We start from the raw sequence: 13,974 nt of genomic DNA on the forward strand, positions 1-13,974 counted from the left end.
CACGTCACCTTGTGTTTTGGGACGTTGCAGGTTCAAAACCCAGTGGTATAGTTGTATGACTGGTAGGGGGTCTGCCTAACCCCAGCTTGCTTTTAAAAAAATAAAAAATAAATCTGGCATCTTTAGGTGAGGTACATAGGCCCTGAACGTTGACATGTAAATCCTTGGATCCAGCCAAAAAGAGGTTTTTGAACCATCACCAATGCGCCCATTCAATGTGGTAGTACAAAAACTCTTCCAACCAAACGAGGCTTTAGAAGCAAATTGAGGGAACCAAACTGACGAAATTCGTAAATACTTGCATTTAACAAGATGGACCCATGGCGACCAAATGTCTTGCAACACAACCCACCCCTGCTTAGCTAGACATGAGAGTTTATGATCTCTTAGGGTATGTTTGATCGATTGTCCTGGGTTGGATGAAATGAACAAAAAAAAATGGAACAAAACATTGGTTCTCCGCAACAATTGTTCCAAGTCCAACATTTGTTTGAACCGTACTCAAATGTTATGTTCCAAATGTCCGTTGTTTGATGACGATGTGCGGACAACTTGACAATCATGAATAATGGGTCAAATTACTTCATTTTGGATCATATGACCCGATTCGTCCCCCATATTACATGTTTTAACAAGTTTATTATGATTTTTTGCCCAGATATGGATCCAATTACGAAATTATATCTAAAATCATAATTTCAGCTCACGCTCGAACATCGTCGTAATTGGATCCTCACTGGATCACCTAACCATGTTTGTTGATAACTTGAGTCATTGGTCCCTCATTGGATGATTCCTTTGTAAATATGTAATAATTAAAAAGAAAAAATAAAAAAGGCTGTGATTATCAAAATACTCAAAATCACCATCCTTTGTTTAATTAAAAAAATAAAAATGAAAAGTAAAAAAGAAAAATATAAAATGAAAAAAAAAACATGTAGCTTTGTTGCAATGAAGACCAAGTTCAAATAAAAAGAAATTCTTTGAAATGAAGTTCTAGAAACTAGTATTAAACCATAAATCACCTCAAGTAACCTACTAAACATGATTGAAAGAATAAAGGTGTTGAAACACAAGGAGTTGAGTCAATTAGTCTATGTTTGGAAACCACTAGTCAGATCAAGTTTTTGTATTTGGAAAGATATTAGGGAAAACACAAGAGGTTGATTGATCTTTTTGTGCATGGGGACGTGATTGTAATTATGCTTGCCTCTAATAAATAAAAATAATACCTTGCTAATCTCTAGAAAAATATGAATAAAAAAAAACATAAAATGACAACATATTGACAACCATGAGCTAAAAAACTGCGGAAACTACATAAAATGACAACATATTGACAACCTCGCAAATGCAAGATATATGCAATGGGAGCCAAAGAAATAGAGAGCTCAATATCTCCACAAGAAAAAGCAAATAACAAAAGCTAATGAAGTAAGAGATGAACTAACATAAAACCAACAAATAAAAGGGAAAGCATGAACATGAGTAAGAGAATAAAAAATAACCCACCTTGCCCTATTTTTTAAATATAGTGAAAGCCTTTCAGATGCATTAGAAAATCTTTTATGAGGTGATCATCAGGAAAACAACGTCAAAAGTAGCCCACCGCCTGTCACATCGATGATGGGCGTTCTTGCAAGTTGTGTCGACCGACTGGGTTCTGGCGAGCTTCGACTGTCTCCAACTGCTTCCTGCGGGAGAAAGAGGGGTTGCAAAGAGAAAGATAGAGGCACAGAGAGGGGAAAGGGCAGACCTCTGGCATTGTGAGTGCTTGGCCTTCAACGACACTCAGACAGTTCTGGGCCTCCGACAAAGGTTGCAAGGAGGGAGAGGAAGAGAGAGGAATATTCTGTTGGGTGTAAGAAGAGGAGAAGAGTGAATTCAAATAATGAAAAACCATGGGGACCACTCCTTTTTGGAGTATGTTTGGACTTAATGATGTGGATCGTATTGAAGAGGTTCAAGAATGTTGTGGGCTTTATAACCTACATGAAAGCTCTTACACTTGTTCCAAAGAACAAGGGAGTGGGATGACTACCACATACACACGCTTGTTCGCTCGTCGCGCCGAGCCGGTTCGTGTTTGGGTAAATGGCTCTTTAGGGCCATATCCAATCAGAGTCCAATGTTCTTTTTGCCTCGTTTTTTAGTTTTTTATTTGGATTAATTAATGGGTTATAAGAAATGGATAACAGATAAATCTATTGACGGGTCACGACCCTTCAGATTTCGTAATGGGTCCCTTCCACATTTTGTAACCGTTCGTGGGTTATAAAACATGGTTAGGGTTGGGGTTACAGACACGAGAAGAAGTCGCCTGACTCTTTGTTTTCTCTCTCTCTCTGTTGCTCTCTCTCTCTCTCCTGAGTTTTCCCAGAAAGGGATTTTCTGCAAATGCGGTTTCGAGAGGTTTTCTTCGAAGGACAATCTACCTTCAGAGTACATCGATCTTGATCGTCGAGGCTATTGTATCCTTGGGGTAGGACGCCATACCCTATTTGCACCGTATATGGGGGCAAATCTTCTCTAAGGAAATACTTTTGTACGCCTTAGCTTATTACATAATATTAACATGTTTTTGTTTATATTATGTTCTTTGCATCTGTTTGTTCATTTGCATGTGTCTGGATTTTGGCGTATTGTGGAACTCGACATGTTTGCTCCTTGTTTATGTTTCGATCGATTGTCTATCATGAATATCATGTTTATACATGTTCTGATTTCTATCACGCTATTGATTGTGAAACAATGTAATCAGGAAATTAATCCAACATATTTTTGCTAAATCTTTGTCGAAAACCATCGACCATCCCTCTCTGTATTGCTTAAGCAGCGCCCGCACGTCGTGGAAAACATCGTCATTGAAGGCCGCGGGTGAGAATCCGGCGAAGCAGAGCCGCCTCGTCCACCCGTCCGCACGCTCCCTCCGCTCTGCGGACTGGCCGACCGGGCAGGTGACAACGTCAACGATCACCCTGTTGGCTGCCCGCTCGTTGCTTATCTTCGGTAGGCTCCTGTCCAGCGAGTCACAGAGAGTATCAGACAAGAGAGGCACGCTCGTCGAGGAAACTTAGCTCCTGTCGTCCCTATTACTTTTGAAATAGAGGCAGAGTGAAACAAAAAATATCGTATGTACATGAACATGGCGAATGCCGTTTAGTGTATTCACCGCATCCAACGATTGTTGAAAATCTTTGTTCATAGCAAGATTTTTGTCTAAATCCTGTTGAAAATGACACATCAAACATATCCTTAAGGATTTGATGCCCAGACCTCCTTTTATTCTACAAACCTTGTCGCAAGCCATAAAATGAAAGTGTTCGTTGGTAGAAGATTCATACCATAGAAATTGATTCATCATTCTTTTCATTTTTGAAATCACCAAACTTTGAAGAATTAAACAAGAGCTCCTGTAAATAGGAAAATATGTCAAAACCCATTTTATTATAATCAGTCTACCGGACATTGAAAGAGATCTACTGCACCAATTTTCAAGTCGCCTGCAAAACTTAGAGAGTAAAGGTTCACAAATAGGTGATCTCATACGACCAATGGTGTAGCTAGGATTCATTTGAAGGGGGGGGGGGGGACATGGGTGTAGCAAAAAAAAATATTTGTGTGATAGCCGGGGGTTCCGGGGCAGCACCACCAAATTTTTTTGAGATAAAATAAAAAATGGCTACAATTATTAATAAAAATCTATTTCATATGGACAAATCAAACTATTTGTTGCAGACAGGGCTGGGTTGGGCTACAAAAATGGATAAAAATCTATTTCATATGGAATCAGGGTTGGGCTAGGACTGGGCTTTAAAAAAAAAATTAACTGTTTTGGGAGGCAGGACTGGGCTACAACCCAGTTCTGCACCCCCCTAGCTACGCCTTTGCATACGACCTTTGAACAATGGAAGACCCAGATATTTGAAAGGGAGACTACCTTGGTGCCACCCACTTAGTGATACAATGCAAGAGGATCAAATAAGATAAAGATTAAAAGGAATAAAAATAAATTTCACTGGACTAACAAGAAGCCCCAATTTCTATTCAAAGTCGCGAATAATACCAAAAAAATTCTGAATGGATCTCTTCTTGTCTATAAGAAAGAATAATGCATTATCTTCAAAAGAAAAGAAAAGAGTGGCTCCAAGCAAAACTTTTAATAGAAACAAGTGACATTGAGCTCTGAGCTTCGGTAACAAGCAGAAACAGAAGAGGGGAGAGTGGATTCCCGTCGCACACCTTTGCTACTCAAAAACATCAGATCAGGTTCACCATTTTCCACCACAAAAAATGATGGTTAAGATACACACCTCATGATACGGTTAATCTAGAGCTCTGCAAAGCCAAACCTCCTTAATGTGTCCACCAGAAAGCGCCAATCAACACGATCATAAGCCATGGCTGGGTTAGTTCTAAACAAAACTAAAAGAGCCATAGAAGCCACAAGCTCATGGGCAATAAGAATACTTTAGTGAATATTACGACCCCATATAAATGCCCTTTGATTGGACGATATGATACGTTTCTTAATGGGAGTTATCCTCATCGTCATGATCTTAGAAATTTTATAAAGAAAATTGCAAAGACTAATGGGACAGAATTTTGATAGTGAATGGGCTCCCTCTTCTTTCAGAATGAGGACAATACGAGTATAATTGATGCTTTTCATAATTTTACTTTTTACAAAAAAAATCCTTCATAGCCTCACAAATGTCTTTGGAAATAATAAACAAGAAAGTGGTGAAAAAGTACCTGTAAAGCTGTTTGGACGAGGGGAGCTCTCTCTATCAATTCTAAAAACTTCAACAGTAATTTCATCATCTGAAACAAAATGAAGAAGGCATTTATTTTCGCTTGGGGTGATTGTTGGGTTTATTGGTCCCTCAAAAGGAAGGGGATCAATCACAATACAAGTAAAGAGGGTGGAGAAAAACTATGTCGCCTCCATAAAAATATCTTCTCCCTCAACTACTTCAGATCCATCCTCTAGTGAATTTATTTTCTTTGCATATTCTTGGTTGTTACAACAACAACAACAACAACAACAACAACAACAACAACAACAACAACAACGCCTTCATCCCAAAACAATTGGGGTCGGCGATATGAACCAAAATAGAAAATCATTCTGGGTCCTCCACATGAATCCTTCTCCTCCAATCATTTTTATTCAATGCCATGTCCTCAATGAGGTTCAAAGCATTCATATCCTTTCCTATCATCTCCATCCAAGTCTTCTTAGGCCTACCTCGACCTCTTTTGACTGGTTGCATATTCCTAGTTGTTAAAAGCTGAAAATAGTGAGTGTTTTGATAACCTTTTTTGATCTACTGATATCTCCATTTCTGCCTCCAATTGGATTCTTCCGCTTTAAGGATATCTGCAAGCTCATTCTGTAGGTATTTTCATAGTCAATTGCTTCAGGGCTGCCTAGGGAAATACAATAATTGCAGCACCAATGCTATTTTTTCTGATGCACAAATCTCTCACCACTTGTTTCTTCCATTCCATGAGACGATGACACACTAATGCAAGTTTAGAAGCTACCCAAAACATGGGGTGTAATGTCTCAAAATTTCTAACTTAAAATTTAGAAAAAAGTAAATTTTTTATAGTTAATCATTTTTCAAAGTTAAAACGATAGTTCAGCAGAATAGTAGTTCGAAAAGACCAAGTTAGTGAATCCTGAGCAGGTTATACATAGAATTTTCAGTAAATGGATTGAGTTCCCTAATGTGTTGAATTTAGGCTCGTATTTTCATACAATCATTCAAAACCATAAATATTTAAACTAAGGATTTAGTATGCTCAGGAGCGAACAACAGTGAAAGAATTTTTTATATCATTGCATCGTCACATCATTGCTTGAAGTAGCCTTCTACTCGTCACATGCATCCCATGAAATGGGTTAGACTCGTGAAAGCCTGATAAACAAAATATTTAGATATAAATAGTTTTATATAAAAATCCTAATACAAAATGTCAAAATGTGCTCAGGAGTGAACAATAGAGAGAATTTTTTTTTGATATTGTTGCATCATTACTTGAAGTAGCCTTCTACTCATCACCTGCATCTCATAAAATGGGTTAGACTTGTGAAAGCCTGGTAGGTACGATGAGGTTACACAATTGTACGTAGCTAATACAAGTATTAATCATGATTCATGAATGTTGTATTACATGTAACTGAAAAAATCATGAATTGGTATAAGCATGATATCCTTTCTATTTCGAAAAAAGAGTGTATCCATCATGCCTTGTTTTGATATTTACCTACCTGTGGGTACTTACATAATGAAATCGATATTTACTTACCTGATGTTGTTGCTGGTCTTCACAGGAAACAGAGGGGGCAGGAGAGATGGCGGAGGGTCGCACCGACCAACCCTCCTCCCCTGTCAGCTACAATAGCAGCAACAACGATAGTTGTTGTTGTCGCCGCTTCCCACGAAGGCCGAGAGAAGCAACGAGAAAAAGAAGAAGAAAAAGAAGCATGGAGGAGAGGAGGAAGGCCATACCTTGGAAGCGACAGCGATGTGTGCAGCCCCCCGGCAAAGGGGTAGCGGCATAAGCAGGGAGGGAGAGAGAGGTGAAGGTTGAGAGAGATGGTGGGGGAAGGGGTGCTGTCATTTTTTTTTTGAAAAAAATCAGAGAGCGAGAAGGGGGTTTTATAACCCCTTTTGTGGTGGTGGGGGTGTTTGGGTGTGGGTTGGATCCAACCCCAAACCCAAAACACTCAAGTGTGTTTGGAAGGGGGGTTGGATTGGGTTGGGTCTATTTGGATCCAATTCAATCTAATTATATATATATATATAGATATAGATATAGATATAGATATAGATATAGATATAGATATATAGATATATATCTATATCTATATCTATATCTATATATATATATTAGTTGGGTGTTTTATTTCGGATTGGGTTGGGTCCATTTGGATCCAACTCAATCTTTATTATGTATATATATATATATATATAGTGTGTGTGTGTGTGTGTGTGTGTGGTTTGGATTTGGATTCTTAAAAATCCAAATCCATTATAAAACCTTATTTTAAGGTAAAGTGCATTGAATTGAGATTGGATTGGATCCAATTCGGATCCAATTCCAATTTTAATGCAATAGTGTTGTGTTCTTTGTTGGGTTGGAACCGAATGGACCACACCTTACGTTATTTTATGTGAGACCCACTTTGGGCCTCGTTTGGATCTCGTATCCAAACAATCCATTCATATTTCTATTTTGATAAATATATGTGTATATAGAGTGATTGGTAGCTACTCACACATTAGGTGTGAAATGAACGTGCTAAATGAATTTTTTAGCTTTTTTCATTTTATTTTTAAATTTTGATCGTACAGATGTTATCTATGTACTTGATTTTATAGGGATCAACTCTTGAAGTGTTCTATTCTGACACATGGGTGGGTTTTTATAAGGTTCAAAAAATCAATGGTTAAAAATCTTTATAAATTTTTAGGCTTCAAATATCATTTTTTTCATCAAAAACACATGACCCAAGTGTGAATTCCTTATAAATCGACCATGCCTGACACATTTATGGGGTCTAAACTATGAAAAAGATACAATTAAGGCAGAAAAACATATTTGGCACGTATGATTTCGTACCAAATGTGTGAGCAACTACCAATTTCTCTCTCTCTCTCTCTTTATATATATATATATATATATATATATATATATATATATATATATATATATATATATAGGTCTTTATATGTTTTAAGAACTGATCCATATCTTTGGATCGAATTCTAGACCCATAATATTTATCAATATGGATCCAACTTGTTTTGAGAGTAGATCATTATAATGAATTCGATCTTATGTCCTGAAGGTTTTGAGTGATCCGTATCTCTTTTAAGATCCGACTCTAAATTATTTTAAACCTGGACTATGTTCATTGTATGAACCCCACAAATTTTTTATATTTTTATAAGGAATAAAGACGAATTTAATAGTAGAATATTATTTGAACTTAAGACATGATTTAATGGTAATTTGAGCTTTAATTTGGATTTGTAATGAATCTCGAACTGAAAATTTATTTTGAATTGGGATCTAAATTTTAATTAGATTTAATCTGGATTTAAGTTGGACTAAATTGAAATTTAATTTGAGTTTCAATTTAGTCAGGATTTGAATTGAGCGTGCATTTGAATTTGGAGTCTCATTGAGTTTTGATTTTAATTTCTAGAATTTAAATTCAGATTTGGATTTAATTCAAATTTAGTAATTAGATCTCAGATATTTTAATTGAATTTAGATTTGATTAGAATTTGCATCTAAACTATAATTAAATTGGATGCGAATTTAGAATTTGAATTATACAATAATTTGAATCTTTGTTGAAATTAAACTTAAAATTTAAATTGAATTTGGATGTAACACCTATGATTTTTCGAAGCATTTTAATGAATAAAATACTATTAATAAATTTTTTTATGAGAAAAAATAAAAAAATGCAAATTAGTCTAAGTTGAAGTTTAAAAGATATTTTATGAAGAATTAAAGTTGATTTTAGTGAAATTTGCATTCAAAATAAAATTGATTAAAAGTAGAATTTTTATGAAATTGAGTTTATGTGGATTTAAAATCCAAAATCTAAAATAATAAAAAACATTAAATATAGATTTTATAGAATAAAAAACTTGAATTAACTAAGTTTAATAAAATGGTAGAGGTCCACTGGGTGGGGCATCCCCCTATGTGGGCCCATCCTATACGGTACCTCATGCTAAAATTTAATTTAAAAGTGTAAGTTAAAAACCTTAGCTAAAATATATTTCTAAAAGTTTCCTAAAAAGAAAACAAATAAAGAGGGAAATAAAGAAAAATAAATTCAAAACTTACCAAATAAGTGTAGTAGTGTTAGGCTAAGTGGTTTTGAAAATTTGTAAGTTTGGGTTGGAACCTAAAGAATTATGAAATGTTTGAAAGAGGAGAGAAACTCTACAAAGAGTCAAGGCTCCCTTATTAGTCTCTTTTAGATTTTTTAGTCTTTTTCTCTCTCTTCTCTTCTCTCCCTCATTCTCTTTTTTTTCCCCTCTTTTCCTCATTTGCTTATATCTTTCCTTCATTGAGTGTAGGAGGTCTGAACATCCATTGAAGGTGGACTGATCAAGGAGTTGCAGCCACACATCGAAGGAGTGGCATGGATCGAGTCATTGAACTGGTTGTTTCAACGTTCATGCCTACCAGTATCAACAAAACAAGGTAGGGGGTTCAATTCTTTTCCCGTAAATCAAAAACTCTTATGCATGAGTATATTCTGAGACTGAATAGGTGAAACCATGCATTGACTCGTTTGTACAAGGATTCAATGTTGTTTCTACCATATTTAGCTTATAAATAGTTTTTGGAATAAAAAACTCCTTTTATGACTCGATTCAAACCCGAATCGGTCCCGATGATAATGTAATTTTTGGGCTGCATATATATACTACATTTACATACCAAATTTGATATGTATACGCATATATATGTATGAATATATTGGGTTTTAAGATATAGGCTATAAAATATAAAAAATGAATTTTTGATATGTTATAGCTTTATGCGGGCAAATTAGACATAGCCGAAACTCGATGCATGAGGGGTTTCAAATGGAAACCTTTGGGGGATCAGTTTTATCAAATAAAGGAAGGGGCTGATCAGATCCCATAGGTTGCATATATATATTCCGATATTTAAAAAAAATTTACACACCTTATGTGTTCTTTTCGCAAGATACTTTTGACAAAAAAAAAAACTTTTTTATTTATGATGAGATTTTCCACTACTGAGAAATTCCCTGTTTTCAACATTGAATTGCGGTTAAGTTATTAGGGTTTTTTCATGACAATTTTATCTTTTACTGGTGCCGGTTTTATTAAAAAAAAAAAAACTATAACATTAAATCTGGGCAATACAAGTGTGTGACTGTAAAGGAGCGTGAGGCTCTAAATACAACATGGTGCACAAAGCACCATTCCCTCACCCCACGTCATCATGCTGACATATGACCTCATTTAAAATTAATTATCAATAAATAAAATAAATAAAATCACAAACAAGAACTACATTTATCATTTGACCCACAAACATGATCCACGCATGCAACCCAAATTTTCATTTTCCATACCAAGAAGAAGCGAACATACCTTTCTCTTCTCTTAACCATTTGTCTCAATTAGAGGTGTTAACGGGTCGGTTTGGTTCAGACCTAAGTAGAGCCATACTTAAACCAGATTTTTGGGTATCGTATCGGGTGCTGGGTCTAATCGAGTCCATTATAAGAAAAACTATACCTGAAACCGATAAGATTTACAAGAACCAAACCCAACAAAACCATATTTTTTTATCATTTTTACATTAAAAAATTATGGGTCTTAATCGAAGCTTGGGTTGGGTCCAGTTTTGGTATAAAATTTTACAAACTATACCTTAGTCATTGTATTAATGGAACCTTCGGGTCTTAATCAGGTCTTCTTATTTATCACCATATCCGGACCCTATAGGGTTTGATTGAGGTCGAGTCCAAGTAAACCAGGCCCGTTGCCCAAACCTAAAAAGCAACCAGGAGATAACTAAACCCACTCTTCTTTTATTCGTCTCTCAACTACCAAAAAAACACAAAAAGCCACCTTATCATCCATTGATGAGGGCCCTTCACCAAGAGAGATGCCCCCTCTCTTTCTCAGTTCACAACACTCCAAAAGAGTCTATCTCAAGTTTTTTTTCAGAAAAGAGAGCCCACCCACTTTTTCTAATTTTATTTTCTTAGAATTTAAGAAACCTAGCTTTCCTTTAGGCTCATGGGTCATCATAAAAGATCAATGAAGAAGAGTCGAACAAAACTCTTATGTGGACTCACCAAAATTCAAGCCACATTTAACACATGGTTTCAAACTTGTGACGTCTCAACAACCTGCTTACATTCACAAGCTTGCTTCCCCTCTTGCTTTCTAAATTGATTCTCTCTTGCTTATTATTACTTCCACCTTATATTTTTTCATATTTAATAGTGTTTTTATATTAAAAATAATAGTGTTTCTATAACAAGCTTTCAAGTTGATTCTACATTGTTTTTTATTTGTTTTCTTGTTGTTTCTTATTTGTTCCCCCCCTTCATATCACTTCCTATGTGTTTTGTTTTGTATAACAACGGGGGCTCTGCTTGTCTGGTAGGAGCAGCTAGTGCAGGTTATCTTGCGTTGGGACGTTGCAGGTTCAAAACCGAATAGTATAAGAGCAGCTAGTGCACGTTATCTTGTATTGGGACCAGTGTTGTGAGAGGCGTACGCCTCAGTACCTGAAGCGTACGCCTCAGAGGCGAGGCACACGCTCAAGGTACTGAGGCGTTGCTGTGATGCGCCCCTCATCAACCTCCGACCAGTTGTGACCACCGACCACCGGAGTTGCTATGCTGCAGCTGCTGCTCAGTCTTCTCCGACCACCGGACGACCGGCATATCCCTCGCTTCCGTACCAGCTATGCGTGTGGTCCTTCTCTTACTGCCTCCCCTCCCACCGCTTCACTTCCATACCAGTTGTGAGAGGCGTACGTCTCAGTACCTGAGGCCTACGCCTCAGAGGCGAAGCGCAGGCTCAACGCCTCGCTTCGCCTCATCGCATTTAACAACCTTGATTGGGACGTTGCAGGTTCAAAACCCAATAGTATAGTAGTATAACTGGTAGAAGTCTGCCTAACCCCAGTTTGCCTTTCAAAATAAAAAAAACCCAACTTTTCGTTTCATCGTACCTTTTTACACTCGTCTTCCCGTGTCCACTTCACGCATCATTTCTCGTATTCTTTTTATTTCGTAGTGACTTTGGGTTGGACCACACTGCTTTGTATTTTTTTTTTTGATACGTAAGCTGTGGTTAGGCATAGGGGTGGCAATCGGGTCGGGTTGGCGGGTTGGTGTGTCAGCATACCTCAACCCGAACCCGACCCGTTTATTAAACGGGTCGGCTGTGGCAAACACGAACCCGACCCGTTTAATAAACGGGTAACCTGACACGACCCGCCAACCCATTTAATAAATGGGTTGGGTCGGGTAAACGGGTTTTCAGGTTGGCGGGTCAGGTTGGCGGGTCGGGTTGGTGGGTTGACGAATCAGGTTGGCGGGTCGGGTTGACGGGTCGGGTTGGTGGGTTGACCCACCCGCCTAACCCGTTTATTAAACGGGTCAGCCGGGTTGGCGGGTTGGCATACCCCCAACCCGAACCCGACCTGTTTAATAAACGGGTTACGCGGGTCAACCCGTTTATTAAACGGGTTGGCTTAAGCCCAACCCGAACCCGCCTAAGAGGCGGGTTGGCGGGTCGTGTCAGAAATTGCCACCCCTAGTTAGGCAGATCCCCACCAGTTATTATTTAAAATACCATTGGGTTTTGAACCTCCCACCACAAGGACAAGGAGACGTGCACTGATAGCTCCTACCAATAACCCCACCGAGCCCTTGTGGGTACCCCACTGCTTTTTATGATATTATGAAAAAAGTGCATTTTCTACAACACAAAAAATGCAGGCTCTACTCATTTGATGGGGAGAACTTGTAATCATCACCAAGCTATACAGATGTTACGAGTTCAAAACCTATGGGTGCCATCAATTGATGCTAGGCTAAAGCTAGGTGCACTTCCTGATAGCCAAGAAGGAGCTAAAGTGTTTACACCAATGAGTTCACAAGTGAGTGAGATGATTTTTTTCATAAAAAAAAAGAAAAAAAGAAAATGCACTCAAAAGTATGTTATCAGTATTGTCTGATACACTGCAAGCCTAAATCAGTTATTTTTTAATAAATATAAAAAATACCAAAAAAATAAGATTTTAATATTATTTTAAAATTATTATAATGGTTTTAACAGGTGTCATGTTATGATTGAAATAAATATTCTAAAAAAAAACTCAAATGGACTTGTTATTTTGATGAGCAAAGAGGGTTCTTTGATGAGCTAATCAGGTTGGATTTGAGATACGTTGAATTTGATTTGCGATCCATCCAGCACCTTTTCACAAGCTCATACTGCACACCTCAAGAGGTATTCTTTTAGAACTATCTATATAAAAAAATGCCAATACTGTCTCTATGGTTCTTCTGCAAAATTAGAACCCTAAACGGGTAGGATTTGTTTTTAATGTGCCTTTACTAAATCCGAGATGATCAAATCCTGATTAATCAAATTCAGGCGATAATGAAAAGGGGTAATGCAGAATTCAGATCCAACTAGTATAAGATAGTTAATGTGGTACATTTTTACATATATTGAAATTCAGATATTTGTTGGATTCAGATTCAGACTCGGTTCAATCAAACCAAATTAGTATCTCATTAATCAAATGCTTCTTTTTTTACCAACTAAACAGATTTGGATTCAGTCAGAATTTAAATGGTCATTCTTTAGGGCTGTTGGAGAAAGAAGATGAAGAAGAGAGAGGAGAGAAAGGAAATCCATTTTTAAGGTTTGAAAGTAAATATATATATATATATATATATATAAGTGATTTAAATACGATTTTATAAGAGAATAAAAATATATTAATAATTTCATTAATGGAGATCGAGGATGGGGCGAGGGCAAGAATAAGTTTATCCTTACACGGGTTTTGATTTTCACCTCTATCCCTGATTCATTTTCCTTTTCATGTCCTTCATTCTGGCTCCAAACGGGATGGATTCCAACGGATTCTCATTTCTCCCGATCCACTATCATCCCTAATCATGCCTAGAAGGAGTGAGGATCAGCCAGGTGCAATGTAACTAAAAGTGCAATCACATTGCACCTGATCCACCGTTCCTGCAGGCCTAGTCGCCTACGTCTCGTGCTGTCCTGGACCCACTGCATCCTCCCTGAAAAGAACAGTTGCTTTCCACCACGTGGCAATTGGCCCCACCTGGGCAAATTCATCATCGGCCCACCGTGTCATCCACGTGTTAACAGCCCGTGACGGGATTCATCT

The sequence above is a fragment of the Nuphar pumila genome, chromosome 5 (assembly GCF_984573655.1).
Source record: "Nuphar pumila chromosome 5, dmNupPumi1.hap1.1, whole genome shotgun sequence".
In the NCBI taxonomy this organism is placed as follows: domain Eukaryota; kingdom Viridiplantae; phylum Streptophyta; class Magnoliopsida; order Nymphaeales; family Nymphaeaceae; genus Nuphar; species Nuphar pumila.